The 27,826-nt window shown below is 42.7% G+C and overlaps 1 protein-coding gene and 1 pseudogene across 1 annotated transcript in view; one reads left to right on the top strand and one right to left on the bottom strand.

Moving 5' to 3' along the window:
- LOC137234942 (nuclear factor 1 X-type-like) overlaps positions 1–27,826 on the top strand; it is a 2,160,399-nt gene that overhangs the window by 2,112,589 nt on the left and 19,984 nt on the right. The gene's annotated exons all lie outside the window — the stretch shown is intronic.
- LOC137234427 (serine incorporator 1-like) lies at positions 23,693–27,204 on the bottom strand (annotated as a pseudogene).

Here is a 27,826-nt window from a genome sequence, read left to right as displayed (position 1 = left end):
ATGCATGTTCATTTTGAAAGCTATAAGCACAACATTAAACAAAAATTTGTGTCGAAAGTATATGCATATCTTAGAGATTTTATTTCAATGGTTTGATTTATTTGAACGAAAAGAATAAGAAGGATTAACTTATGATTTCCTTAAAATATCGCGAAAATATATGTTTGTTTATTTCTTGCATTGTCCAATTAGAAAAGCTTTCGTGGTGAAGTTGAACTGAGTTAAATGGTGTACATACATAAATGCGTTGAATTAAATATTAAGCAAAATACCTACGTATAATTGAGAAATTATAGAAAATCTGTTGACAAATTGGTAAAGTGTAGCAAAGCAAGTACACTCAAGTAAAAAACATATTAAAATTATGCAAAATTAGATACTCGTAAATTGTTAACGTAAAAAGCAAAATTGTTTGAAAAATTTCTTGTCAATATTTCGTTGTGTAACACCGCATATTTAAAATCATTTAAATCGAAATAAGTTTTTTCATAATAAGAAGTTGAACTGTGACGAGTCACAATGAACAGGGACGATATTTTAAAGTTAAAAGTAGATGAATTGAAGGAAAAGTTAACTGAATTGGGGTTGTCAACTACAGGACGAAAGATGACTTTACAAGATAGACTTCTTGAGCATTACGGCCTTACTGCAGATCCTGTAGATGATGACAACGGTGTCGAAGGCTGTGAATATGGCGATGCTGGTTCGTCACCACACAGTGAAACCCAGTTACAAACATTATATCGTACGCCATTCACATTACGCGATATTGCAGATTCATTAACGTCTTTTAGCGGTTCAGGGTCTTTGTCGGTCGAAGATTGGTTGGAAGACTTCAGTGAAAATGCTGAGGCTGCTCATTGGAATCCGCTCCAAAAATGTATATATGCAAAGCAATTGCTTAAAGGTGCGGCTCAATTTTTTTACGAAGTCAAAGAGGAATTGTTAGTTTTGATAAATTAGCTCATGCATTAAGAGCTCATTTTGGTATTGTAGTGTCCGCGGCTGAAGTGCATCGTACGCAAAGAAATCGCCGGAAGCGTCAGAATGAAAATTAGAAAGAGTACCTTTATAGTCTCATGGAGCTAAGCAAACCAATTAAACTAGACGATATGAGTTTAATCGAGTACTTTATGGAAGGTATACCTGACTCACGGCAAAACAAAGTAAACTTGTATCAGACAAAAAGAATATCGGAGCTAAAGGAGCAAATTGGGGTCTACGAGAAGGTGATGAGATTCTGACTTGAAGGTGACACTAACTTTTATGGTACCAGCAATTGTTTGCTTAGAACCATCAGCTGTTCGCACACAGGATGTTATTCTTTTAACCCTCCTGTTTTCAGCTAGCAATTCTTTTGCTAAATTCGCTGCTATGCAGCTTACTGAAGCTCCTGAGTCCAAAAAGCCAAGGTAGGTCTTATTTAAATTTTTACCGTAGCATAAGGTCTTAGATTATTTGGTTGTTTGAAAATCTGAGAAATTGAGTTCAAGGATTTTTGTTTAGATTTTATCGCCGACCAAAACGAACGTGCTCTTTCTTCTGATCGAGTACGTTTAAAAATTCGTTGTCGTGTCTGATTATAAGCTTGAAGCCGCTCATTAAAAGGTTTTAAAAGGTATAATTTTGGAAAAGGTTTTGAAATTTGACTGTTTGGTTTTAAAATAGTTATGGGCATATTAGAGTCTGGACCTGTTGCCGACATCCCCCACCCTGTTTTCCGGACTATTGCCTCTGGGACAATTAGGTAAGAAAAATGCAACTAACCCACATCCGTAGCAGAAAACACGCCCAGTCTCGATACAAGTTTTATAGTTGTGACCCATTTTCTCGCAGTTCCAGCACTTCCCCACGCTTGGATTGGATGCTTGGTTTAGATCACAAACTTCATCGCTTGGTAACACTTGGTCAACTTCGACTTCTGACACTAGACTTCTTTGCCCGTAAAATGGTTTGGATTGACGGGATTTTCCCTGAATTTTCGAAAAAATGTTTTCACGCCGTCGGCAGGACCTAAGACGTTCAGATATTGTACGAATATCAAGGTGTAGCAGCTCTAGCCGGATTTCTGAGTGTAAATTCCGTATAATGGTCTCAACCATTCATGCTCTGTAAGAGATCTACTCAATCCGTCTGCTATGTTCATTATAGAGGCTAAAAAACTTTCGAAAGACTCCCCAATCTTCTGTTTTCTATTTTGAATTGTCTCTAAAATGTCAAAATCGGTTCGGAAATCCTTGAAATATCTCCTCATATCCTCGCATATATCTGTCCAATCAAGTGCATTGGAAGAACGATGGTATCGCCAGAACCAACGTTTAGCCTTACCTTCGAAAAGGACATGGATGTTTTGACAAAGCAAATCAAAATTTCCATGAAGAGTCGATCGAGTTAACGCATTTACTCTGTAAATAAATTCATCCACCGTGATGCTATCTACCTTCTAAAGATAATTTCCAACCCGATACGGTTTTCGCGGCCACAGGTACTGGAATATTATCTCATTCTGCACGAGAATTTAATTGATTATCGTTAAAATGAACTTCATTGCCTGGAGGTGAACTATTTTTATACTCAGTTGAGCATAGCTCACAGAGTATATTAACTTTGATTGGATAACGGTTGGTTGTACAGGTATAAAGGAATCGAGATAGATATACACTTCCATATATCAAAATCATCAGTATCGAAAAAAAATTTGATTGAGCCATGTCCGTCCGTCCGTCCGTCCGTTAACACGATAACTTGAGTAAATTTTGAGGTATCTTGACGAAATTTGGTATGTAGGTTCCTGGGCACTCGTCTCAGATCGCTATTTAAAATAAACGATATCGGACTATAACCACGCCCACTTTTTCGATATCGAAAATTTCGAAAAATCGAAAAAGTGCGATAATTATTACCAAAGACGGATAAAGCGATGAAACTTGGTAGGTGGGTTGAGCTTATGACGCAGAATAGAAAATAAGTAAAATTTTGGCGTGGCACCGCCCACTTTTAAAAGAAGGTAATTTAAAAGTTTTGCAAGCTGTAATTTGGAAGTCGTTGAAGATATCATGATGAAATTTAGCACGACGTTACTTCTATTACTATATGTATGCTTAATAAAAATTAGCAAAATCGGAGAACGACCACGCCCACTTTAAAAAAAATATTTTTTAAAGTGAAATTTTTACAAAAAATTTAATATCTTTACAGTATATAAGTAAATTATGTCAACATTCAACTCCAGTAATGATAAGGTGCAACAAATACAAAAACAAAAGAAAATTTCAAAATGGGCTTTTAATGCCATAAGTCGAACAAAAAATGTCTGTGAAAAAGGGCGAAATCGGCTGAAGCCACGCCCAGTTTTTATACACAGTCGATCGTCTGTCCTTCTGCTCAGCCGTTAACACGATAACTTGAGCAAAAATCGATATATCTTTACTAAACTCAGTTCACATAATGACCTGAACTCACTTTGTATTGGTATAAAAAATGGCCGAAATCCGACTATGACCACGCCCACTTTTTCGATATCGAAAATTACGAAAAATGAAAAAAATGCCATAATTCAAGGGAAAAAAGGGATGAAACATGGCAATTGGATTGGTTTATTGACGCAAAATATAACTTTAGAAAAAAACTTTGTAAAATGGGTGTGACACCTACCATATTAAAGAGAAGAAAATGAAAAAGTTGTGCAGGGCGAAATCAAAAGCCCTTGGAATCATGGAAGGAATACTGTTCGTGGTATTACATATATAAATAAATTAGCGGTACGCGACAGATGATGTTCTGGGTCACCGTGGTCCACATTTTAGTCGAAATCTCGAAAACGCCTTCACATATACAACTACAACCACTCCCTTTTAAAATTCTTATTAATACCTTTAATTTGACACCCATATTGTACAAACACATTATACCGTCACCCCTGGTCCACCTTTATGGCGATATATCGAAAAGGCGTTCACCTATAGAACTAAGGCCCACTCCCTCTTAAAATACTAATTATCACCTTTCGTTTGATACCCATAATGTACAAACGCATTCTAGAGTCAACCCTGGTCCACCTTTATAACGATATCCCGAAAAGGCGTACACCTATATAACTAAGGCCCACTCCCTTTTAAAATACTCATTAACACCTTTCATTTGATACCCATATCGTACGAACAAATTCTAGAGTCACCCCTGGTCCACCTTTATATCGATATTTCGAAAGGTGTCCACCCATAGAACTAAGGCCCACTGCCTTTTAAAATACTCATTAACACCTTTCGTTTGATACCCATATTGTATAAACGCATTCTAGAGTCATCCCTGGTCCACCTTTATGGCGATATCTCGAAAAGGCGTCCACCTATAAAACCAAGGCCCACTCCCTTTTAAAATACTCATTAACACCTTTCATTTCATACCCATATCGTACATACGAATTCTAGAGTCACCCCTGGTCCACCTTTATAACGATATCCCGAAAAGGCGTCCACCTATAGAACTAAGGCCCACTCCCTCTTAAAATACTAATTATCACCTTTCGTTTGATACCCATAATGTACAAACGCATTCTAGAGTCAACCCTGGTCCACCTTTATAACGATATCCCGAAAAGGCGTCCACCTGTAGAGCTAAGGTCCACTCCCTTTTAAAATACTCATTAACACCTTTCATTTGATACCCATATCGTACAAGAAAATTCTAGGGTCACCCCTGGTCCACCTTTATGGCGATATCTCGAAAAGGCGTTCACCTATAGAACTAAGGCCCACTCCCTTTTAAAATACTCATTAACACCTTTCATTTGATACCCATATCGTACAAACAAATTCTAGAGTGACCTGGGTTCTGGGTCACCGTGGTCCACATTTTAGTCGAAATCTCGAAAACGCCTTCACATATACAACTACAACCACTCCCTTTTAAAATTCTTATTAATACCTTTAATTTGACACCCATATTGTACAAACACATTATACCGTCACCCCTGGTCCACCTTTATTGCGATATCTCGAAAAGGCGTCCACCTATAGAACTAAGGCCCACTCCCTTTTAAAATACTCATTAACACCTTTCCTTTGATACCCATATCGTAAAAACGCATTCTAGAGTCACCCCTCGCCCACCTTTATAACGATATCCCGAAAAGGCGTCCACCTATAGCGCTAAGGCAGACTCCCTTTTAAAGTATTCATTAACACGTTTCATTTGATACCCATATCGTACAAACAACACATTCCAGGGTTACCCTAGGTTCATTTTCCTACATGGTGATTTTCCCTTATTTTGTCTCCATAACTCTCAACTGAGTATGTAATGTTCGGTTACACCCGAACTTAGCCTTCCTTACTTGTTATTAACTGAGTTACTATTACGAGGTATATTCAGACTCATATTATTGAAATAACTCCCCAAGGTATCCGCGACTGCCCTAGTGATTTCTCCCGCATCTGTCGAGAAGCACGTTCCTCAAATTCCCTGAATGTACCTTCTATCATATTATGCATAACATTTTGATTAAAAACATTACCAGAGTTTTGTGGTGTACGAGCGTTGTTTCCCCCACGATTTCTACCTCGCCAGTCATGGTTTGAAGTATGGCTAGTGGAAAGTACTTCATTAATATTTACCCTCGATCTTGTGACCTCACTTTCTCGTCTTGGTAGTGCACCTTGACTGAGAAAAGTGTCTAAATTAGTTGTAGGATCTTGTTCGTTGAAACTTTTTAGCGACTCAGTTTCGCAACACCGCCTAAATAAGGGCCAAGCATTGTTTTCTGTTAACCATCTGGTTATACAGGTACGATGAAAGGAATGTTGACAAGGAGTCGTGCAACCGTTCTCCAATGTCAATTCTTCATTGCAAATGGTACAAGTTAATTGCTGAACACTTAAGATAACTAAATCTTCGCAGCTATGACGCACAGACATTATGAATTCTCAAAAAAGTGTCTTATTCGCAAAAAAAATTTGTCAAAGTTCGAATAACGCAGTTTATGTAAAAGCAAAAAAATAATTAGTAAAACTACTATGTATGTATGTAGGTTTCTCATAACTGAAATAAAAACGAATGTGATAATGGTTTTTATAAGCCTTCGTTCGTACAGAAGAAAGCAGTTAGGTCTAGCATTTCCGAAAATATAAAAATTAATAAAAAACTTTGTATGAAAGAAAATCATTCAAAAACGTATATACATTCAAAAGTGGTGCTCAGATAATTCCATAATAAATGAATTAACTTTCCCCCTTATTTTGTAATTTGACTTGTAACGAAGCTTTTTCGTGTCCCGTTGCTTCTTTGATATTTGCTGGGGTATACTCGCCGTGCCCAGGGTTCATTTACAATAAATTTGTATTAAAGGGGCTCCTTGCAAATCGATTTAATATTAAAAACTTCACTTTCTTTATTGGTTCTAAATTCTATAATATAAAATAAAACGTGTTTGTATACTTAATTTTCAATTTCACTTCGATTATCTTGCAGTATCCTTGATTGCGGTGGCGGGCCTTAGCGGTCCGACCGTATTCCGTTAGCTGGGTCCCGTTAGTATGTGGCGTCAGTGCCTTGACGCGCCTTATGACGGCGTCTCTCTCTGCTGCGGTGCTCTGTGGCGCCTAACGTCGGCGTCTACTTGTATTGCTGAGGCGATGCTCTGTCGCCGTGTTCCGTTAGACGGATCTCGTTAGTATGTGGCGTCGGTGCCTTGACGAGTCTTACCTCGGCGTTTACTTGTATTACTCTGCTGCGCCTTGCGTCGGCGTCTATTTGTATTGCTGAGGCGATGCTCTGTCGCCGTGTTCCGTTAGGCGGATCCCGTTAGTATGTGGGGTTGGTGCCTTGACGCGCCTTACGTCGGCGTTTAATTGTATTACTCTGCTGCGCCTTGCGTCGGCGTCTATTTGTATTGCTGGTTGCTGGGTGATTCTCTGCCACGCCGTGCGTCGGCGTCTACTCGTATTTGCTGGGCGATACTCTGTCGCGCCCTACGTCGGCGTTTACTTGTATTGCTGAGGCGATGCTCTGTTGCGCCCTACGTCGGCGCTAACTTGTATTACTCTGTCGGTGTACCTCTGCTGCACTCTGCCGCCGCGCTTGGCGCTGGCTTACCCTGGCTGCGCTGTGCGTCGCCGCGTTGACGTGACCCCTGTCGGCGTACCTCTGCTGCTGCGGTTCGCGCTGGCTTACCTTGGTTACGTTGTGCGTCGGCGGATTTCTGCTGCGCATTGCTGCCGCGCTCTGCGCTGGTTTACGTGCGTTGCCGCTCTGTTGCCGCCTCTGCCGGCGTACTTCTACTGACGGAGGTGAGCGGGTGTCACCTGTCGCGGTTGCGCGTTACTGTGGCGGGGCCTTTGGTCTCTGGGGGTGATGCGTAGAGAAGGTCAACCGCAATCACCATTCCACGACTCGCTCCTATGAAGTGGATTCCTATTGCATAGAGAAGGTCAACTGCAATAGGGATATACTTCGCTAGTAGCTCTGTTCACGACTACAGCTCCGTGCTGACTGACTCTGGTTACGTTGTGCGTCGGCGGACCTCTGCTGCGCTTTGCTGCCGCGCTCTGCGCTGGTTTACGTGCGTTGCCGCTCTGTTGCGGTCTCTGCCGGCGTACTTCTACTGACGGAGGTGAGCGGGGGTCACCTGTCGCGGTTGCGCGTTACTGTGGCGGGGCCTTTGGTCTCTGGGGGTGATGCGTAGAGAAGATCAACCGCAATCACCATTCCACGACTCGCTCCTATGAAGTGGATTCCTATTGCATAGAGAAGGTCAACTGCAATAGGGATATACTTCGCTAGTAGCTCTGGTCACGACCACAGCTCCGTGCTGACTGCCTGCTTTGTAGCAGAAAACACGCCCAGTCTCGATACAAGTTTTATAGTTGTGACCCGTTTTCTCGCAGTTCCAGCACTTCCCACGCTTGGATTGGATGCTTGGTTTAGATCACAAACTTCATCGCTTGGTAACACTTGGTCAACTTCGACTTCTGACACTAGACTTCTTTGCCCGTAAAATGGTTTGGATTAACGGGATTTTCCCTGAATTTCCGAAAAAATGTTTTCACGCCGTCGGCAGGACCTACGACGTTCAGATATTGTACGAATATCAAGGTGTAGCAGCTCTAGCCGGATTTCTGAGTGTAAATTCCGTATAATGGTCTCAACCGTTCATGCTCTGTAAGAGGTCTACTCAATCCGTCTGCTATGTTCATTATAGAGGCTAAAAAACTTTCGAAAGACTCCCCAATCTTCTGTTTTCTATTTTGAATTGTCTCTAAAATATCAAAATCGGTTCGGAAATCCTTGAAATATCTCCTCATATCCTCGCATATATCTGTCCAATCAAGTGCATTGGAAGAACGATGGTATCGCCAGAACCAACGTTTAGCCTTACCTTCGAAAAGGACATGGATGTTTTGACAAAGCAAATCAAAATTTCCATGAAGAGTCGATCGAGTTAACGCATTTACTCTGTAAATAAATTCATCCACCGTGATGCTATCTACCTTCTAAAGATAATTTCCAACCCGATACGGTTTTCGCGGCCACAGGTACTGGAATATTATCTCATTCTGCACGAGAATTTAATTTATTATCGTTAAAATGATCTTCGTTGCCTGGAGGTAAACTATTTTTATACTCAGTTGAGCATAGCTCACAGAGTATATTAACTTTGATTGGATAACGGTTGGTTGTACAGGTATAAAGGAATCGAGATAGATATACACTTCCATATATCAAAATCATCAGTATCGAAAAAAAATTTGATTGAGCCATGTCCGTCCGTCCGTCCGTCCGTTAACACGATAACTTGAGTAAATTTTGAGGTATCTTGACGAAATTTGGTATGTAGGTTCCTGGGCACTCGTCTCAGATCGCTATTTAAATAAACGATATCGGACTATAACCACGCCCATTTTTTTGATATTGAAAATTTCGAAAAATCGAAAAAGTGCGATAATTATTACCAAAGACGGATAAAGCGATGAAACTTGGTAGGTGGGTTGAGCTTATGACGCAGAATAGAAAATAAGTAAAATTTTGGCGTGGCCCCGCCCACTTTTAAAAGAAGGTAATTTAAAAGTTTTGCAAGCTGTAATTTGGAAGTCGTTGAAGATATCATGATGAAATTTAGCAGGGACGTTACTTCTATTACTATATGTATGCTTAATAAAAATTAGCAAAATCGGAGAACGACCACGCCCACTTTAAAAAAATATTTTTTAAAGTGAAATTTTTACAAAAAATTTAATATCTTTACAGTATATAAGTAAATTATGTCAACATTCAACTCCAGTAATGATAAGGTGCAACAAATACAAAAACAAAAGAAAATTTCAAATGGGCATTTAATGCCATAAGTCGAACAAAAAATGTCTGTGAAAAAGGGCGAATCGGCTGAAGCCACGCCCAGTTTTTATACACAGTCGATCGTCTGTCCTTCTGCTAAGCCGTTAAACACGATAACTTGAGCAAAAATCGATATATCTTTACTAAACTCAGTTCACATAATGACCTGAACTCACTTTGTATTGGTATAAAAATGGCCGAAATCCGACTATGACCACGCCCACTTTTTCGATATCGAAAATTACGAAAAATGAAAAAAATGCCATAATTCAATACCAAATACGAAAAAAGGGATGAAACATGGCAATTGGATTCGGTTTATTGACGCAAAATATAACTTTAGAAAAAAACTCTTGTAAAAGGGGTGACACCTACCATATTAAATAGAAGAAAATCGAAAAAGTTGTGCAGGCGAAATCAAAAGCCCTTGGAATCATGGAAGGAATACTGTTCGTGGTATTACATATATAAATAAATTAGCGGTACGCGACAGATGATGTTCTGGGTCACCGTGGTCCACATTTTAGTCGAAATCTCGAAAACGCCTTCACATATACAACTACAACCACTCCCTTTTAAAATTCTTATTAATACCTTTAATTTGACACCCATATTGTACAAACACATTATAGCGTCACCCCTGGTCCACCTTTATGGCGATATATCGAAAAGGCGTTCACCTATAGAACTAAGGCCCACTCCCTCTTAAATACTAATTATCACCTTTCGTTTGATACCCATAATGTACAAACGCATTCTAGAGTCAACCCTGGTCCACCTTTATAACGATATCCCGAAAAGGCGTACACCTATAGAACTAAGGCCCACTCCCTTTTAAAATACCCATTAACACCTTTCATTTGATACCCATATCGTACGAACAAATTCTAGAGTCACCCCTGGTCCACCTTTATATCGATATTTCGAAAGGTGTCCACCCATAGAACTAAGGCCCACTCCCTTTTAAAATACTCATTAACACCTTTCGTTTGATACCCATATTGTATAAACGCATTCTAGAGTCATCCCTGGTCCACCTTTATGGCGATATCTCGAAAAGGCGTCCACCTATAAAACCAAGGCCCACTCCCTTTTAAAATACTCATTAACACCTTTCATTTGATACCCATATCGTACGAACAAATTCTAGAGTCACCCCTGGTCCACCTTTATATCGATATTTCGAAAGGTGTCCACCCATAGAACTAAGGCCCACTCCCTTTTAAAATACTCATTAACACCTTTCATTTCATACCCATATCGTACAAACGCATTCTAGAGTCACCCCTGGTCCACCTTTATAAAGATATCCCGAAAAGGCGTCCACCTATAGAACTAAGGCCCACTCCCTCTTAAAATACTAATTATCACCTTTCGTTTGATACCCATAATGTACAAACGCATTCTAGAGTCAACCCTGGTCCACCTTTATAACGATATCCCGAAAAGGCGTCCACCTGTAAAGCTAAGGTCCACTCCCTTTTAAAATACTCATTAACACCTTTCATTTGATACCCATATCGTACAAGAAAATTCTAGGGTCACCCCTGGTCCACCTTTATGGCGATATCTCGAAAAGGCGTTCACCTATAGAACTAAGGCCCACTCCCTTTTAAAATACTCATTAACACCTTTCATTTGATACCCATATCGTACAAACAAATTCTAGAGTGACCCCTGGTCCACCTTTATTGCGATATCTCGAAAAGGCGTCCACCTATAGAACTAAGGCCCACTCCCTTTTAAAATACTCATTAACACCTTTCCTTTGATACCCATATCGTACAAACGCATTCTAGAGTCACCCCTGGTCCACCTTTATAACGATATCCCGAAAAGGCGTCCACCTATAGCGCTAAGGCAGACTCCCTTTTAAAGTATTCATTAACACGTTTCATTTGATACCCATATCGTACAAACAACACATTCCAGGTTTACCCTAGGTTCATTTTCCTACATGGTGATTTTCCCTTATTTTGTCTCCATAACTCTCAACTGAGTATGTAATGTTCGGTTACACCCGAACTTAGCCTTCCTTACTTGTTATTAACTGAGTTACTATTACGAGGTATATTCAGACTCATATTATTGAAATAACTCCCCAAGGTATCCGCGACTGCCCTAGTGATTTCTCCCGCATCTGTCGAGAAGCACGTTCCTCAAATTTCCTGAGTGTACCTTCTATCATATTATGCATAACATTTTGATTAAAAACATGACCAGAGTTTTGTGGTGTACGAGCGTTGTTTCCCTCACGATTTCTACCTCGCCAGTTGTCATGGTTTGAAGTATGGCTAGTGGAAAGTACTTCATTACTATTTACCCTAGCTCTTGTGACCTCACTTTCTCGTCTTGGTAGTGCACCTTGACTGAGAAAAGTGTCTAAATTAGTTGTAGGATCTTGTTCGTTGAAACTTTTTAGCGACTCAGTTTCGCAACACCGCCTAAATAAGGGCCAAGCATTGTTTTTTGTTAACCATCTGGTTATACAGGTACGATGAAAGGAATGTTGACAAGGAGTCGTGCAACCGTTCTCCAATGTCAATTCTTCATTGCAAATGGTACAAGTTAATTGCTAAACACTTAAGATAACTAAATCTTCGCAGCTATGACGCACAGACATTATGAATTCTCAAAAAAAGTGTCTTATTCGCAAAAAAAATTTGTCAAAGTTCGAATATCGCAGTTTATGTAAACGCAAAAAAATAATTAGTAAAACTACTATGTATGTATGTAGGTTTCTCATAACTGAAATAAAAACGAATGTGATAATGGTTTTTATAAGCCTTCGTTCGTACAGAAGAAAGCAGTTAGGTCTAGCATTTCCGAAAAGTATAAAAATTAATAAAAAACTTTGTATGAAAGAAAATCATTCAAAAACGTATCTACATTCAAAAGTGGTGCTCAGATAATTCCATAATAAATGAATTAACTTTCCCCCTTATTTTGTAATTTGACTTGTATACTCGCCGTGCCCAGGGTTCGTTTACAATAAATTTGTATTAAAGGGGCTCCTTGCAAATCGATTTAATATTAAAAACTTCACTTTCTTTATTGGTTCTAAATTCTATAATATAAAATAAAGCGTGTTTGTATACTTAATTTTCAATTTAACTTCGATTATCTTGCGGTATCCTTGATTGCGGTGGCGGGCCTTAGCGGTCCGACCGTATTCCGTTAGCTGGGTCCCGTTAGTATGTGGCGTCAGTGCCTTGACGCGCCTTATGACGGCGTCTCTCTCTGCTGCGGTGCTCTGTCGCGCTTAACGTCGGCGTCTACTTGTATTGCTGAGGCGATGCTCTGTCGCCGTGTTCCGTTAGACGGATCTCGTTAGTATGTGGCGTCGGTGCCTTGACGAGCCTTACCTCGGCGTTTACTTGTATTACTCTGCTGCGCCTTGCGTCGGCGTCTATTTGTATTGCTGAGGCGATGCTCTGTCGCCGTGTTCCGTTAGGCGGATCCCGTTAGTATATGGCGTCGGTGCCTTGACGCGCCTTACGTCGGCGTTTACTTGTATTACTCTGCTGCGCCTTGCGTCGGCGTCTATTTGTATTGCTGGTTGCTGGGTGATTCTCTGCCACGCCGTGCGTCGGCGTCTACTCATATTTGCTGGGCGATACTCTGTCGCGCCCTACGTCGGCGTTTACTTGTATTGCTGAGGCGATGCTCTGTTGCGCCCTACGTCGGCGCTTACTTGTATTACTCTGTCGGTGTACCTCTGCTGCACTCTGCTGCCGCGCTTGGCGCTGGCTTACCCTGGCTGCGCTGTGCGTCGCCGTTTTGACGTGACCTCTGTCGTGCTGCGCTTTGCTGCCGCGCTCTGCGCTGGTTTACGTGCGTTGCCGCTCTGTTGCGGCCTCTGCCGGCGTACTTCTACTGACGGAGGTGAGCGGGTGTCACCTGTCGCGGTTGCGCGTTACTGTGGCTGGGCCTTTGGTCTCTGGGGTTGATGCGTAGAGAAGGTCAACCGCAATCACCACTCCACGACTCGCTCCTATGAAGTGGATTCCTATTGCATAGAGAAGGTCAACTGCAATAGGGATATACTTCGCTAGTAGCTCTGTTCACGACCACAGCTCCGTGCTGACTGACTCTGGTTACGTTGTGCGTCGGTGGACCTCTGCTGCGCTTTGCTGCCGCGCTCTGCGCTGGTTTACGTGCGTTGCCGCTCTGTTGCGGCCTCTGCCGGCGTACTTCTACTGACGGAGGTGAGCGGGGGTCACCTGTCGCGGTTGCGCGTTACTGTGGCGGGGCCTTTGGTCTCTGGGGGTGATGCGTAGAGAAGATCAACCGCAATCACCATTCCACGACTCGCTCCTATGAAGTGGATTCCTATTGCATAGAGAAGGTCAACTGCAATAGGGATATACTTCGCTAGTAGCTCTGGTCACGACCACAGCTCTGTGCTGACTGCCTGCTTTGCTGCTGTGTCGCTGCTTTTATGGCTGTTGTGTTTGGTGTTGCTAGCTCAAATGGTTGCGTGCGGTCGTTGTGTTGCTGAGATTTGTTGGTTGGCCGTGTTGCTGTTAAATGTTGCGACCGCTCGTTGTGTTGCTGAGACTTGTTGGTTGATCGTGTTGCTAGAGCCTTTTGTGGCCACTTGTTGTGTTATTGTCGTGTCAAATATGTTGTGGGGTCGTTTTTGTGAGGATTTATTTGGTCCTCACACTCCCCCCCCACTTCAGAAATTTAGCCCTCGGTGCCCAGTATTCGTATGCGGACCCTGCCTTTTACCACCATGACGGTGTATTATAAGCTGCGGCTGCGGCTGACTCGGTGTTCGTGGTGTTGGTGTAGGTGTCTGCAGTGTTTGGTGATGTAATGGTGCGTGCGACGTCAGCGTACGTGTTTGCGTGTGTAGTTGCACGTATGTTGTTGACGTCGCCGCCTGTGGTGTTCGGTGGTGTGATGATACGTGCGACGTCAGCGTACGTGTTTTCGCGCTCAGTTGCACGCGTGTTGCTGACGTCGGCGCCAGTAGCGCTTGGTGGTGTAAAGTTGCGTGCGACGTCAGCGCACGTGTTTGTGCGTGTGGTACCACGCGTGTTGCTGACGTCGGCGCCGGTAGCTCCTTCCAGCAGTACTACCCTGGGGCGCTTTGCTTCCTCCTCCTCGTAATGCTGGCGCATACGCTTGACGCTGTTGTTTAGTTTGGCGTTATGGCTCTCCATCTTAGGTTGTTGGTTTTTTTTGTTTTTTGGTTTTTTTTGTTGGAAAAGAAATTCGTAGCAAAAGAACGTGTTGTCACCTCGGTGGTTTGTGATAGAATGACCGGTGCTTGCTTATCCTCCCATCCTTGATATTAATTAGATTATTTTCCCTGAATTTATTTTAATTTCTCGCGATGGTCTCTGCTGCATGATATGGCTTTAGCTCCCCAATATTGACCGTTTTCTCCTTCCCGCCGTTGGTTTTTCGTACTTTGAGTATCACTGGTGATACATATCCTAGGATCTGGTAGGGTCCGTCATATTTTGGGGGCCAACTTTGCCGCGAAATTTTCGCCGGCCTTGGAGAGATGGTGTTCCTTTGCGAGCACTAGTTCGCCGACTACGGGGGTCCATTTTCTCCTCCGTAAATTGTAGTGCCGTGCTTGATCTGCCGCCGCTCGTTCCATGTTCTGCCTCACTATTCTGAGTGCCTCTTGCATTCTGTCAGATTTCTCTTCTGCCGTTGTGGTAGCTGTGCCCGTCCCCAGGTTGACCTCGTCGAACCATGCCCCTGGTAGTCGCGGTTCCCGTCCTTGTACGAGGAAGGCTGGACTGTATCCTGTGGACGCGGTCACACTGGTGTTGATGGCCAGCTCGATTTCTGGGGACGGTCGTCCCATCTGTTGTGCTGTGATCTGGTGAGTTGTCCTGTTCGCCCGTTCCGTCGGGTTTTCTTGCGGGGTGTAGGGCGCCGTGAATTGTTGTCGTATCCTCATTTCCCTGAGGTAACGCTGCCACGTTGTTGGACGCCGTTGTCCGATATCAGTATCTTGAGAGCACCAAATCTTGCGAGGATGCGTTCTCTGAACGCACGGCGTAGGCCTTCTGCTGTCGCACGCCTCATGGGGACCAGTTCCACCCATTTGCTGAAGCGGTCGAAAAATACTAGTTGTTTAGGCAGGATGCCTAACTTTTCCGCATCTGATTGCGACCCCCCAATGCAACTCTGCAAATCGATACTCGATACTCGAATTAATTTATAACCACCCACACCATCGCCCTCATGCATGTGCATGCATGTACATGCACGTGTATGTGTGCTTTTTGTCAGCACTCATGCATATGCATATCGGGGTTGATGTGTGGGTGCCTTTCCCCTCCAAAACGGAGGATTTTGCGGGTCAACGGGTGTAGCTTGCTATACAACCGGCCTCTTTGATTTCAACAGTCAACCAGTTAACATCTGCCGCCAGCGATCTCGGCCGTATTTCTGCGTTTATTCAGGTAATATTGTAACTATTGCTAGTTTTACATTTACCCAATAAATCACATATATTATATCGAGAAATCTCGTCTATTTGCTTATTTTCATTTCCAACCCGCTTACTCCCGCTGAGATCGACCCGGTGCGCCCACCTCTCCAGGACTAGACGCACACCGGCCGAACATTTGGTCCATCTTCACCAAGAATTGGAAACAGCACCTAAATTACAGTCCACAACAAAGCATCATAGCTGACCGCACACACTTCAGAATTCCTAACAATAAAAGTTATACGGAAAAATATTTGCCCATCAACAGCGTGCAAAACACTGAGCAAGCGACAGCCAGATTAAGCCATCAGCAACACCACAAGTCATCTTGCCACATCACCACCAGAACATACAAATCACCAAAAAGCTCACAGTAAGTGCAATATTTCTTGCAACATTTTTTTTGGTTAAAATAATAAATAAAAGTGCGAAAAATCGATCTAAAGTGCCATACGTGATTGTAGTTAACCGCGAAAAGTGTGAAAAAACTGCGTAGTGCCAAAAAGGAAAATAAGTGCAAACGCGTTGCATTAACGTCGTTTAAGATTCCTTGTGACTATCTGGTCTGTCCCCCCACCAGCGGTAAGGCTCTCCGGACACAGCACAAGGAAGAGGTACACATAACCTCACTTTCACATAAAATTTCACGCCATTCGATTTAAATTTTCTTTTTGTATCACATTTTTTTCACTAATTTCTCTAATTAATCTTGTTACACAGTTTTGTTCTCTGTTGCATAAGATTTATTTCACGGTTTCACACTTTTCGTCGAGTTTATATCAACACGCGCACTTATCTTATAATAAAATTGAAGGTTGAAGTGGCGAGTGGCCCCCCCCCCCCCCCCCCCCTTTACTTCGCACAATACAAATTGGTGTTGATTCCCCCTGCTCCCTGTTTTAAGGCACAAATAGTCTGCAAAATCAGATAAAAATAAACAAATTAAAAGTAAGAAATCAAATTTGCGTAATTTTAATAGTTGTTGGTTGGGTGAGTCGCTCAGGTTTTCAAAGTTTTTACATCCCTTGGTTAATTTGCTCTCCACCTTTCAACCATGAACATGGATTCTTACATTAGATTGGCCGATCGAATAATCGAATTCTAGGCCGATTTTAATGACATCAATGCGGCTCTGCACACTGTGCACACTCTTGCAATACAGCAAAAAGAGTTGCAAGCTAAGTGGGAAAAAGCAGAGATCGCCCTAGAGGAGTTGCTTGGCTCGGACACGCTCGACGCAAAGAAAATTGCAGCGGTCAAGATCAAGCATAAAGCGGCATATGCCGTATTCCTAAGATGCATGTCGAACATGGCTGAACTTCAAGCCAATTTGAAGGAGGAAAAAGATAGGGCAGTCAAACCTGAGGGAGAACGCGCGCGCGAACACAGTATCCGCCTGCCAGCTTGTGATACTGAGGTGTTCAAGGGCGAACCTATCTTGGCCAACGTTTCGTGACCTGTTCACGGCCATATGCAAAAACAACAGTCGCCTAAGACCGGTAGAAAAGTTGTTCCACCTCAATCAGAAAACTCAAGGTGAGGCAAAGGACATCGTCAAGAAATGTCCCTTGACAAATGAAGGCTTCGAAACAGCCTGGAAAAACCTATGTGAGAGATACGAGAATAAGCGGTTTCTCGTAAACTCACAACTACAAATTTTGTTTAATCTAAAAAAGATAGATAGCGAGTGCGGCAGCTCTATCAAAACCTTACAGCGCGACATAAATAATTGCTTGGCATCTTTAAAAACACATCAGATTGATGTTTAAAATTGGGATGCGATTATTACCTATTTATGTTCGACAAAATTACCTGAAAACACGTTGGCTCTATGGGAGCAGAGCATTGATCACAAGACGGACATATCCAAGTGGGAGGATATGGACAAATTCTTGTCAAATCGTTTCCAGACACTTGAAACCGTGTCTGGTTTTACAGGGAATGCCACTTCTAAAGTGCAAAAATCAAACACGTCGCGCCAGTCGACGGAAAACCCTACAAAAAGACTTGGTGCTTTTCAAACCAAAGTAACCAAGCAAACAACAAAATCAATATGTAAAATGTGCAAATCTACGGAGCACAGATTACGCAACTGTTCACGTTTTTGCGATTTAAATCCGGTAGAAAGGATTAAATTCGTCAAATCCACAAATGGCTGCCTGAATTGTTTATCCCCAGGACACACAGTGACGAGGTGCACCAGTTCGTACAACTGTTCCAAATGCCACTGTCGTCACCACACGCTCCTGCATGCGGACACACTTCAGCAACCGGCGGTACGAAATCCCTTCAAAGATGCGGATAATGCCCCATCAACTTCGGCACAGGCAAGGAAAAGACAGGAATCGGGACAACCACCTTCCTCGGCGAATCAGAATGTCAAATCCTGCCATGCCAATTCCAGCACAGGCGTGCTATTAGGAACTGCTCGCGTACTCATTCACCATAATGGTACCGACTTCTCCGCGCGGGCATTAATTGATTCTGGGTCTGAATGTTCCTTTATAACTGAAAGACTGAAACGCAGAATCAATTTGCCAGCGAGGAAAATGCATGCCCATGTTTCAGGCATCACAAATGCGGTGTCAGCTCAGGTGAAAGAAGCATCCAACATCGAACTACGTTCACCAGTGAATCCCTGCTTCAGCCTGACTACACCCGTACTAGTTCTAACGAAACTCACTGGGAATCTTCCATCCTGCCATATCAACGCAATGACGATGCAGGCATTCCCAGACTTGATTTTGGCAGACAAGAGGTTCTACGTCAACGAAGACGTAGACCTCATACTTGGCGGAGACATATATCCCCACATTATAATGAGCGGTATAAAGAAGAATGTGCTAAACACACTCTTAGCCCAAGAGACAGTGTTGGGTTGGATACTAACCGGTCGTATCGAATCACCGAATCCAACGGAGAGCATTATGTCTTTTTACAAGGAGGTTGCGTTAGACAATCAACTCAAAGCTTTCTGGGAGGTAGAAAATGTACCCAAAAATAAAATATTAAATGAGGATGAAAGGTACTGCGAACAACTATTTAAAGAAACAACGCAGCGAAGTGAGAATGGAAGGTACATCGTGTCACTACCATTCCGTCAGGATTACCCTAACAATATTAACTTGGGACCATCCCTGAAGCGTGCATGCTCTCAATTCTTCCGGAATGAGGGGCGGCTAATAAAAAACCCAGATTTAGGAAAAGAATATGTTCGAGTGTTGTCAGAATATGAAACGCTTGGACATATGAGAAAATTAAAAAAGAATATCCCATCCGACGATTCGGGTCATTACTTCCTGCCCCACCATGCCGTTATTAAAGCAGAAAGTACCACTACAAAGGTACGCGTAGTATTTAATGCCTCGAGCCCTCCGGCCAACGGTAATAGCCTAAACGATATTCTCCTCCCAGGCCCAGTTCTACAAGCCGATCTACCCATCCTTGTCTTACGTTGGAGAATATACCGTTTCGTCTTCAATAGCGACATCGAAAAGATGTATCGACAAATTTGGGTGAACGATAAGCACACCAAATTTCAACGTATTGTGCATCGCAAGTCCCCGAATGACCCTATTAGTCTTTATGAATTAAAGACGGTTACCTTCGGGGTGAATTGCGCTCCATATCTCGCGATAAGAACGCTCCTACAACTGGCAGACGACGTGTCAGACTCACACCCTACAGCGGCTAACATACTACGAGAATACATGTATGTAGATAACGTGTTAGCGGGTGGACATACAATCACATCGACTATTAAAGCCAGAGATGAAATTCGTCAAGTCCTACACTCAGCGGGCTTTCCACTTCGCAAATGGACATCCTATTCAGAGGAAATTCTAAGGGACATCCCCAAAGCAGACCTACTCCATGAAAACTTCCTGGCATTCGAAGATACCAGTTCAGTTAAAGCGTTAGGCATTCGATGGAATGCCCTCTCCGATTTATTTTATTTTCAAGCAGAGACGCTGGACAACCCGGAAAACATTACGAAGAGAGCGATACTATCAGCAATCGCCAAACTTTTCGATCCCTTGGGATGGCTGGCACCAATGGTCATTGTGGCAAAAATACTCATGCAGAGTATTTGGTTGGAAGGCACCGCTTGGGACGAACCAGTATCTACCAGTACGCTGGAACGATGGAAAACCTTCACCGACCAATACCATGAAATCGATAAAACCCGGATACCTAGATGGGTCAACTTTTCTCCAGGAACCGACATCGAGATCCATGGATTTTGTGACGCATCCGAGAAGGCTTATGCAGCAGTCATTTACATGCGTGTCAAAACGGATGATAATGTCTGCACAAACCTACTTCTAGCCAAAACCCGAGTAGCCCCAGTGAAAACTCTTTCTCTTCCACGATTGGAGCTTTGCGGAGCCGTGCTGTTAGCGGAAATCACCGAATCAATTCTCAGGAATCTCAAGTTAGGACCAGTGAAAGTGCACCTGTGGACGGACTCAACGATCGTCCTCGCATGGATAAGGAAACCGCCCTGTTCCTGGTCAACCTTCGTCGCACATCGGATCACCAAGATCATCGACATGGTCGGACATAGGGACTGGCTGCACGTGAACTCAGAGTCCAACCCAGCAGATTTAGGTAGCAGAGGATTTTTTTTTTTTTTTTTTTTTTTTTTTTTTTTTGTTACGTGGAAGGAGGAAATGCTTTATGCACTAACCGGGTTGTTAAGCCTCGGTGCTACTCTCTGTAGCAGCGAGCCTCTCCGAGTGTAGGACTCCCTTTCTTTTTCTTTATGGTCTACCCACTAAAACCTAACCTCCCACGGCCCGCGCATTTTCCGCACCTGGGACCGCGTTTAGCATAACTTCGGGCACGGAAGCGCGCTACGTGAGCTCTTTGGCTACTCTCACGTTATTGGGCTAAGCAACCATCTTGCCGTTTAGCGAGGAGAATAGTCCTTGCATATCTGCTGACCATGTCCCATCTGTCATTTCCGCAGGTCATTTTATGGATGACACTGCCCGGGGATAGGCCGCCTAGTGTTACTTCCACTCTTCTTCGTTGCTGTGCGAAGTGATCGCATTCGAAAAAGTGTGGCGTACGTCGTCTATGAGCCCACAGTATAAGCAATTCGGATTTTCAACCTTGCCCATCCTGTGGAGGTATTCCCGGAAGTAGCCGTGGCCACTTAAAAACTGTGTCAGATAGAAGTCGACCTCTCCATGTGGCCGTTCTAACCATGGCTCCAGCTCGGGAATCAGTTCCCTGGTCCACTTGCCTGCAGTGCTGCAGCTCCATTGCTGTTGCCAGCGTCGGATAGAATCTTTTCGCGCCTGCGCGGCAGCAACATCTCTACGTACTTCTCCTCGGAGGTGGTAAATTGATTTCCTCTCCTCAGCGAGAAGATGTATCGGTATGGTTCCCGCAATAACAAGAACTGCGTCTGCGGATACCGTGCGGTAAGCTGAGGCAATTCGTAGCGCCCCTCTGCGTTGGATAGAAGTAATAGCTGCTCGATACTTTCGGAATTTCATTGCATCCGCCCAAATCTCTGCACCGTACAAGAGTATAGAATCCGAAGCGGAAGCAAGCAACTTTCTTATACATGGCCTTGGCCCGCCTGTGTTTGCCATTAATCGACTTAAGTATCCTATGGTCCGTGCAGTTTTCTCACAGGCTCCTTGAAAGTGTTCCGAGAAGGTTAGTTAGGTAGCAGAGGATTACCTGCGTCTGAATTGGCAACAATTCGTTGTGGTGGCAGGGACCTTCTTGGCTGCAAGAAGACACTTCCCAATGGCCAGCACAAGAAAGTGACTACATCACCTCCGTAGAGGAAAAGAGGGCAAAGACCTGCGCAACAACAACCGTCAATCCTTACCGCGGTAGGGGATGTCGGCTGTCAAAAAGCTACGTATGCCTTTTTGTCTGTTTCTCCACTAAGGCCATCCACTTAGAAGCCAATAGTGACCTTAGTACTCCATGCTTTCTCGCAGCCTTTGCGCGTTTTATCGCGAGAAGAGGATGTCCGAAAAACATCTACTCCGACAATGGTACAAACTTTGTCGGAGCGTCAAGATCTTTACGATCCGAGTTTAAAGCCTTTCTGGCAGAAAGCCGAGACAAGACAGTCTCAAAGTACAATCATCAAGCATTAAGCTGGCATTTTATTCCCGCCGCTGCTCCACATATGGGCGGCTTGTGGGAGGCGGGAGTAAAAGGCTTCAAAAGCCACTTCAAAAAGATCGCGTCTCCCCATAAGTACACCATAGAGGAGTTCCAAACCCTTTTGTGGAGGATTGAGGCATTCCTCAACTCGCGCCCACTCAGTCCAGGGTCGAATGACCCAACGGATCTACCCCAGGACATTTCCTAACGGGCAGCCACCTACTGGCTCCACCAGAACAAGATTCTAGTGAAAGCTCTGCCTCGATGATAAATCGGTGGCAGAAACTCAAAGCCCTCCATCAGACTTTCTGCAAGCGATGGAAGGTGGAATATCTATCCGAACTTCAAAAACGGGTGAAGTGGAAGCATCCTAAAGAAAACATACAAGTGGGAGATCTCGCCGTCCTCAAAGAGGACAACTTATCTCCCAACGAATGGAGGTTAGGTAGAGTCGTCAACGTACACCCCGGCGAAGATGGCCGAGTACGTGTAGTCGACCTCATAACCGAGAAGGGTCAAGTCAGACGACCTTTGGTCAAACTGATCCTTCTCCCTACGGAGATCGATTGTGAGAGGACCACGGGCTCCTCTTAACAATCCCTCCTTTCCTCCACATCCCTCTTTTCAAAAAAAAATCTACCCTAGCCTGATGCAGATTCCCCATCTGCCACAAAACACTTATTTTTGAATTTTCAAAAATTAAACTCTAAGTTCACTCGCTCACCCCGAGCGAGGACACCAGAAAACATCCCATTCACTCGTTATCCCATAACGAGGACATCATAAAAGCCTACCGCAGAAGGGCAAACCGATCTGCCACAGAACCTAAAGGCTTTCAGCCCATCATCTTTAAATTTCCAACAAATCAAACCCAGCTCTCGTTCCCCTGAACGAGGCCAACATACCCCAACGCAATTGCTTGTGCTTAAATGTATAGTTTCTTTTCCACCTAAATGAGTACACAAACGTATTTGTATTTGTTAACAACAATTAAATAAAATGAAATACATATGTATACTGAGCCATTTTATCTGGGTACTTTGAGATAAATTCACGTCTAATTAAGTTGATATTCATAATGGGCTTCTCGCGTAATTTTTTATAATCACCAACCATTTAGACAAAAACAGATGTGCAGATACGGTTTAAAAACAAGCTACATAAATATCTAAGACGCTCAGCCATATTTGTATCCAAATTAAGTAATTGTTGGTGACCAAGTCACGTCACATGCATATCTACTAATGATTTTAGTTTACCATTCATCGCAGAACTCTTAGCATGTTACATTAAACCAGCCAAGAAGAAGTTTTAGTCATTAGTACAACACGTTAATTTAAAAATAATTTTACAAACATTTTTTTTGTTTTCGATTTCAACGGACCTTAAAATATTTTCCAGTAAAAGGCTCTACCCCAATTATGGCAAGATTTGCTAAAATACTATACACACCAGTAGCACATTGAAGTGGGACGGTGTAGCTTGAAACAATGATTCACAACGACCTTTAAGGTCGAAACATGATGACAGCACCATCGTCAGTCATTATAGTCGAACACATGATGGCACGTTATATAAGCAATGAAGATTAATGAAATAGTGGCACACTAGCGGTGCAACCCCCCCACCCGCAAATATCAAGCGCTCTTTCTTTAACCATTAGACAAGTACAGATGGATAGTTATACATAAATAAATACAGAGCTCATCTAAACATTTAATCAATGTTTTTCTCTACTTTACGTGCTCTTCATCTCACTCTTTAACTAAAATCACAATTCGTTAATATCATTGGTCCAAACATATATAGTGATTCCAAGCCAACTGGATATTATTTAATCCACATCGAAGCAGCATTAGCATTGAATAGCTCAATATCTGAATTGGGTTTATACCACTTGGTAAGCGTCATCATGACATATAAGGAAGCGCAAACAAAAACAATATGAAACATGGACCAAGAATACGTAACCCCTTCGGTTTCGTTATCACTTACACCTTTCTCTGCACCAGCTTCTGCATCTGAGAGAGCTTCTGTTGAAAGACGCCTTTCACCATCATTATTAGTTTTTTGACACTTCAACTGCTGAGCTAATGCAATTATATAGAAGGCAGAATAACCAAGCTATCAATCCAATTATATTTGTCGTGATAGGATTGCAGTCTTTTTCTGGGTCGTTGGCAACAGCAGACCAAGTCAAGTAAACAGTGTAGATAGTAACCAGTGAGCTTTGCAATAAACCCGACTGAGGCAAACGATCCTGTACAGCGGGCATTACAGAAAGAATGCTTATTACGAAACACAGAACGAGATTGAAGGAAATAAAAAATGTGTTAAGACCGCAACCGCCGGAATGAGTAAAGTAGATATATAATAAAGAAATGCCAACAAGCGACAAAGCGTAAAAGTATCCATGATTGTCTTCCGCGTTTTCAATCCAATTTTCAGCTACCGAATGTGCAAAATCTAAAATTATCACCAGCTGCACAAGAATGAATGCACGTCCGCCAATTAAGCCCACCCACATCATAGCCGGCCCAAATGAGCCTTCTGGTATGAAAATTGCACCAATGGCAGCACCAAAGCAAATCAAAATTTCAATCCCCAAAATTCATTTTGTATATGAGAACGTGGGTCGCGAGAGCTCTTCACCCCCAACATTATCAATGCCATCAGCGTGAAGAAACAGGCCAAACCGAAACATAAACGATATACAGCGTATTCACAATCAATTTATAGACTACCAGTTTAAGAAAGAGCTTTGGCGCTTGAGTGTGTCCTGTAGTCCGGACGGAAGTTCTACGGCGCCTGAAACTGTACCCACCAATATCATGAAAGCACACATGAAACGCGACGAAGTGGAGCTTGCATGTTGGGCAAGCACTGCAGCAGCAGCTTGCCACTGTGCCTGTGCAACACAAAGCACTCTATACAACGAATATTGCAGATTATTGATTTTTAAAAATTCAATACATTCGAACATATTGGAATTATCCCTTTTTCAATTGCTTACGCATGAAGTGAGTTTATTAATTGGGAGTTCAGTAGAACATCGATAACATTATCACCCTTACAAAAATGAAGCTTACCTCTTAAATGATTTTGTTGTACCTCCAACGCATTCACGATAAATACAGGCTCATCTGCTCGTGTCAGCTGCACTTACGTCTCTATTACAACGGCATCTGAATCGCTTGCTTCATCGGCTTTCTTTGATTGGGAACTTATGGGCAGCGCATCTGTGGGCAGTGTACGTACTGGAATATTGAATTCAGGACATATGCATTTGTATTGGCATAGAATTTTTTCTCCCAGTTTCTTAACTTACCAGCATCTACCTGCTCCGGGTGTCCATAATCGATGTAGTGTACTCCGATGTCATCTTTGGCAATCCGAGGTGTTACACGTGCGCGATACCAATGTTCATCGCTACTCAATGCAACGCAAAGTTGTTCCGGTTCAAATTCAGCGTGAGGAGTCCCTAAATTCCCATAGTATTTATGGTATGGTTGATTGACATTTTTAATAAAAACGGATCAAAAAAAAAAATGTTTCTAAAGGTTCTTCTGGTGTCGCTTTATCATTGGTATATACTGTTGCTAATTTTCGGCGTGCATCACGTTCCAAACCTGCATGACAATAGACCAACTGATAGGCGCGTGTAACGCCAGCAAAGCTGTCGCCACAGTGGGAAGGCATACGCGTAATTGATTGAAATTGCATATGACTATGGCGGATCATTCTCGTGATTGTAGGAATAGTAAACATTTTCTATCTCCAGTTACATCACGACTAGGAAATGCGAGAACGTAGAAAATAGATTGACACAATGATAAGAAACCCATATTTGCTTCTAGCGAAGCAGTTTGAAGATATTAATCATAGCCTTGTATTTACTGACGCCCCCAATACAGCTCTTTTAGATAGCTTTGCAGTATGGTTAGCAACACAAATTTTGAACGCGGTAAGACCTACCTGGTCCTTCGTAACCAACAGCAGCTCGTCGTATAACCACAGAGACATTTTGGATTTTATATTTTATCCCACAATGAGGATAAGCAAGCTTCTGTGCGAGGGTACCCTTAAAACTATATATAATATCAAAACTGCACATGGTGCGTATTGTGCAAAAGCAATAGCACCTTAGCGAGGTCCGAAAGTAGGATTGTCCAAAATTTGTGCAGCTGTGATTTTTGAGTGTGCTTTCTCGTCATTAATATCATCGATGAGAGTTTGTTGAAGTTCACACTTGGCCTCGTGACTGGCCTGCGCTGTATGTAGTTTATGATTTCAAGGAAAACCTGTTTTTAAATACTCGTCAGTACGTTTGTTTGGTGGGAAAAAGTTCATTAGTTTGTTTTCTAGTCCACCCTTTTTGAGAGCTTGTACCGGATATGCCATGCCCTTCTCCAACTTAAACGCGACAAATTCGTCGCGAAGAAAATCTAAAGCCATGCCATCTTTAATCAAATGCTCGTTGTTTAGTACCAACAACACATTCGGGGGAATAGAACCATCAACTAAACAGAGCGCTATCATACGTGCAAGTTTGGTACGTGCACTTGGTGTAACACCTTTGATGAAGACAAGTACCTTCTGCACTTCCTATTCAAACATCTTCTCCAAGTACTTATATCGACGCATGAGCTTGACGAATACATGCTCATGGCTGCCTATCGTCTCAATGTCTTCTCTCTTTCATCTTCTCCGGTCTTGATGCGCTGACCTGATAGTAATGGTCGTTCAATTTTTTGACTCATACAATAAATTGAATTAAAACCAAAAAAAGGCTCGGCCGAGAAAATTAATGAAACGCGAAAAATGTTGAGTTCAATATATCCCCGCAGACATCAGTCATTTTGCGAGATAACACCAAAAACCTGCAAATATATCAAAGAAAATTCATTAATAAAGTGCACAAATGGGCATCGTAAACAAGGTGACAACTGACGGCGCGGCCGACGCCGCAGTTGGAGCACCCCTTTTGCGATGCCGGTAACCTGAAAAACACTAAAACCGGAACGATACCGGCATACTTACCCATCCACTGTTCTGGATCTCCACCTCCAGTCACCTGAAAAAGAAAAGAAAATGTATTAAAAATCTGAAATAACATAAAAAATAGTTATTGAAATAAAATTATTGCAAAATATTTTACCACTTACCTTTTTGTCCAGCAATGCGTAAAATTCCACATGAATTGAAGCAAAAACGGTAAAATAAATCTTTCGATTCATTTTTGTTTTTGCTTCATTCCCTATACTGGAAGGCATATTTGTAACCAACGTATGTACATATGTATGTATGTATGCCTACTTGGTTCGGCATATTCTATTAGTGCTGCATCAAATGACGCACACTGATACCGAAAACCCGCAAAAGGAACAAAATCGGGATCGGCTTTTTTGACCCGGGCAGTCCCAAAACATACTTACGCACAAAAAAATAAAGGCAAACACCTCCTTAAAAAATTAATTGCTCTCTTTTACAAACAAAACAAACAACCAAAAAAAATTTTTTTTTGATTTTTTGATTTTTTTTTGCCGTCGGTACTGACTGTTTTTTGGCGAGGGGCAGGACTTGTTGTTTCTCAACAACAAACATCACAAACAGTCATTATAAGGGCTCGGTACAAAAACGATCCGGGTCCCGAAATAAAAGAATCCCGACACGACAAAATCCCGAAATGGAAAAAAAGTCAACTGTTTCTACCGGCCTAGTGTGCTACTGCCCTAGTGACCTAGTTTTTTTCAAGGGCAAGCAAATACATATATGTATATATATACTCGCACACCACAAATTCACCATACCAGCTGTCAGCTAACCAATAAATACACGACAGGGCTGCATGCAATCTCATAATGGTACGTGCAGATAGAACGCGTCGTGAAGAAC

This window comes from Eurosta solidaginis, chromosome X (genome assembly GCF_040869045.1).
Source record: "Eurosta solidaginis isolate ZX-2024a chromosome X, ASM4086904v1, whole genome shotgun sequence".
NCBI classification, from domain to species: Eukaryota; Metazoa; Arthropoda; class Insecta; order Diptera; family Tephritidae; genus Eurosta; species Eurosta solidaginis.
This window is presented reverse-complemented; position numbering and strand designations above follow the sequence as displayed.